This window comes from Lagopus leucura, unplaced genomic scaffold (genome assembly GCF_019238085.1).
Source record: "Lagopus leucura isolate 7727_CA_CO unplaced genomic scaffold, USGS_WTPT01 42302-0_obj-0_obj, whole genome shotgun sequence".
NCBI classification, from domain to species: domain Eukaryota; kingdom Metazoa; phylum Chordata; class Aves; order Galliformes; family Phasianidae; genus Lagopus; species Lagopus leucura.
The window spans coordinates 1-3,672 of record NW_024966783.1 but is presented as its reverse complement, the minus strand read 5'-3'; the positions used below and the strand labels follow the sequence as shown (position 1 = coordinate 3,672).

Below are 3,672 nucleotides of genomic sequence, written 5' to 3'. Positions count from 1 at the left end.
CTTCTGTTTGCTCTCAGCACACACATCTCCCACAGCTGCTGCCTCACACTGCGGCTCCTTCACTGCCTGCAGCCTCCCCTGCTGTCTGCCTTCAGCCCTGGTTAAAGGGAAAGCAAACACCCAACCTCTTACAGCTCACTGCTGTGCCATGCCCTGAGTAGGGAAAAAAAGGTTTTTCACACGACTTCTTTTTCCTCAGGCAAAGCATTCGACTCCAAGTAAGCCCTTCTGTAGAGGTGTGAGGTGGACACGTACCTGCAACACCCAGATGTCTGCTGTTAAAGTGCCTCTGTTCTGCCCCTTAGTTACAGAATTAATCCACTGCCCACCACTCTCTGGATGTCTGAGCATTTTGCTGCAGGCAATGTGAGAAAGAACAAAAGGTGAGGTTTGAAAGCCTTCAGTGACAGAGAGCTAACTATGCATAAACCTGAGGGAAAGAGCCAGTTTTTGCAGAAAAGCAGATTTCTGCCAACCATTTCAAAGCGTTGCATCCTACAGCAATTTGGAACAGGGCCACATGGAGAAATAAGGCCGAAAAGAGGTTATGTACTGTTTGAATGTGCAGCAGTGCAGATGCTGCTTTCCTACGAGATCCTCAGCAGCACTTAAAGGAGTAACTGGAGGGGGGAGCACGCAGGAATCTCACAAGTTAAGCCCACCTCAGAAGCTTTAGTACACATAGCTGACTTTCTTTTCCTCTGTGCCAGAGTCCTAAAGTTAAAGGCACTATGGGTGAACAAGTGCAAACATTGAGCGTAAGAGACAGAACTTTATGTTAATATACGCGCATATTTTATGCCAGCAGCAAATGCATCACAGCTAAAGAATACCACGGCCAGCACTTAATTAAAAACAGGAAAAATGAGTCACGAGCCTCCTCCGACACAGCGCCCGCGCTTATTAAGAGGAAGCTTCCCTGCGCCGCAGTCCGAGGCCGTTACAGCCGCCACAGGGCCGCAGGTTTCCCCCCAAACTCCCCGAGCCCACCATGGGAGCCCGCCGCCCCTCACCTGGCAACGCCCGCACCCTCAGCGCCTTCTCCCCCCGCAAACCACCGCAGCTCCACCACTTTCCCCACCGGCTTCACGCTTCCACACCGTCCCCGCACCGCGCAGAGGCGGCAGCCGCAGCCCCGCATCGACCCCGCAGGGCCCTTAAGGACGGCCTGAAGCCCGAGGGCACGAACCGGAAGTGCCGTGACGTCATCAACACGCGCCGCCGTTCCGCGCGGCGCTCTTTGGAGGCGTCACCTCGGCAGGATGACGGGGATAGAAACAACCGGAGCCCTGCTGGCCCCGGCGCCTCGCTGCGGTTCCGGTTCTCATCGGGAAAAGAAAAATAAAAATGAAGCAGTGACGTGAGATAAATCCGAGGTAAATGCACACATTTAATGGTGCCGAGTGCAGCGTGTCGCGGTCGCAGCGATGACCGGAGATACAGGCCTCTGGCTGTGCCGTCCTCACTCCGTTTCCCGGAGGTCTGTAACGAAGCGCGGTGTCTCCGAGCAAAACTTCCAGGTCGTGAGCGGGTTCCTCACCGCTCGGTGCGGGTTTAGAACCGGCGACTTCCGGGCTCCCAGCCCGGCGCTTTGCCCCTGGGCTACGTGAGCCCGCGAAAGTGCGCGCCCGGGGCGACCCGGCGCTGGGGCGTGGCTCAGGCGCAGCGCGGCTGCCTGCGGCTGCGGGGATCCGGGTTCGATCCCCTCCGGGGCACGGCCAGCAGCGCTTGGCTGCGGCTCCCGGCTCGGGCTGAGCGCTGCCCCTCCCACTCCAGCTGCCTCCAAAAACCACTGCAGGTCCCCTTTCGTAGAACGGCCTTGTGCTTACTGCTTCCTGTATAGTTAATGGTAATTATTCAGACAGGAAAAACAAGATGTTCCTCCTGCCACTAGCATCGAGTTGTTTGTATATACATGAATTGTTGAGCTAAACCACAGGAAAAATGGAAAAACTGAGACTCTGCAGCTGGTAAGAGGCAGGAGATTTGTAAGACCTCAGAGAAATAAGGGCACTCCCACGTTTGGTCTGCAAAGGATTTTGGAAGAAGGTTGGAAAAGGAAGGTAAAGAGGGGGCACCTGGAGTTGAACCAGGGACCTCTTGATCTGCAGTCAAATGCTCTGCCACTGAGCTACACCCCCTGCTGCAGCACCTGGCCAAGGAGCGCTAAAAAACACACACAGAGACCACTTATGTCTGCTGTTACAGTTCCTATAGATCAGCTTTCTTTGATTCCTAATTCACATGACAAGCAATTACAGGCAATAAGAATTGCACTGTGCATTTGCATTAACAACAAAAAAAGTGTTACTGATGCAAATATTCATTTTGACTGTGTGTGTTCAGTTGATCAGCATCAAAAACACAGATGTGGACAGAGCAGCTGGCTCTCCGTGCAAGGCGCAGGCAGACAGGGTCTAAAAACAAGGAATGCTGCTCGTGTTTATCTCAGGAAAAGCACCCAATCCAAAGGGGGCGCCTGGAGTTGAACCAGGGACCTCTTGATCTGCAGTCAAATGCTCTGCCACTGAGCTACACCCCCTTGAAGCAGCATCTGCACAAGGTGATTCTTAAGCAATCTATGCCCAGAGCTCAGAGTTGATCCCAGCTGCTTAGAATCCTTCATTTCATGCATCACTGGGTGTCCTAAAATTCACACTGCCTTCTACAGAGAGCTGCTACCAAGAGTTGAGTCACCAGACTCCCAGAGGACATTTGAAACAATTTTGGCCGTCACTTCTGTGCTGTTCTGTAATGTGAAAACCAGCATCGAGCTGAGCTCACCACAAGGCTGGAGAGAAAAGCCTCGCTTTAAAAAGATGCAGCCCTTCCAAAAAGGAACAGAATAACCCTTCCTGGAGACACAGAGCCATATTGCATCGGCCTTACAGGGAGGTAAAAATGATCAAACTGTGCTTATCCCAGCTCCCAGTCCTTTAAGTATCCTGAGAAAAATAACAGCCCAAGGGGGCACCCGGATTTGAACCAGGGACCTCTTGATCTGCAGTCAAATGCTCTACCACTGAGCTATACCCCCTGCTGCTGCCTGTCTGCCCAGCCTCAATTTTCCCACTCATTCCAAACGGGAGTCAATTCAATTATGCAGTGCCAATTATTGCAGTGCAGAAAGCAGTGCTCAAGGAAATCTCAGGTCTGTGCTCACCAACACTGCACTGCCAGTCCTCTTCCCGTGGCAATCCACCTCTTGGCACCTGGGCGCTGCTGCGCTCACCAAGGGACAGCAGCACCGACAGCTGAGGGGAGAAAGAGGCAGCTGAGAAGCTGAAAAGCAACTTGTGGGGCAGAAAAAGAGAGGCCAAGGGGAGGGGGCACCCGGATTTGAACCGGGGACCTCTTGATCTGCAGTCAAATGCTCTACCCCTGAGCTATACCCCCACTGGGCAGCACCTGCCAGGTGAGGCCCTTTGTGGCCGCTGACAGAGGCGCTGCTGCATTCCACTGCCTGCACTCCCAGCCCCGCCTCCCACACAGCATCCCTTTCATTAACCTTAACCTGCTCTCTGCTTCGCATGCTTGCAAACCCTTGCAGGAACAAACCACTGACATCCCTGCTTACTTTGTCTCAACACAGAAACAGCAACACGTGGCACCAGCCGCCTCAGGACAGCTTTGGAGGCACTCACCTTTGCTTCTGTTTGCTCTCAGCACACA

The 3,672-nt window shown here is 53.5% G+C and overlaps 4 non-coding genes across 4 annotated transcripts; all 4 read right to left on the bottom strand.

Annotated features, from left to right (window-relative positions):
- Nucleotides 1–2,069: 2,069 nt before the first annotated feature.
- On the bottom strand, nucleotides 2,070–2,141 carry TRNAC-GCA. Its single transcript has one exon. It is a non-coding gene; the product is annotated as a tRNA-Cys (tRNA).
- A 329-nt stretch (nucleotides 2,142–2,470) lies between these two features.
- On the bottom strand, nucleotides 2,471–2,542 carry TRNAC-GCA. The gene has a single exon. It is a non-coding gene; the product is annotated as a tRNA-Cys (tRNA).
- A 423-nt stretch (nucleotides 2,543–2,965) lies between these two features.
- TRNAC-GCA lies at nucleotides 2,966–3,037 on the bottom strand. The gene has a single exon. It is a non-coding gene; the product is annotated as a tRNA-Cys (tRNA).
- A 287-nt stretch (nucleotides 3,038–3,324) lies between these two features.
- TRNAC-GCA lies at nucleotides 3,325–3,396 on the bottom strand. The gene has a single exon. It is a non-coding gene; the product is annotated as a tRNA-Cys (tRNA).
- Between the last annotated feature and the right edge of the window lie 276 nt (nucleotides 3,397–3,672).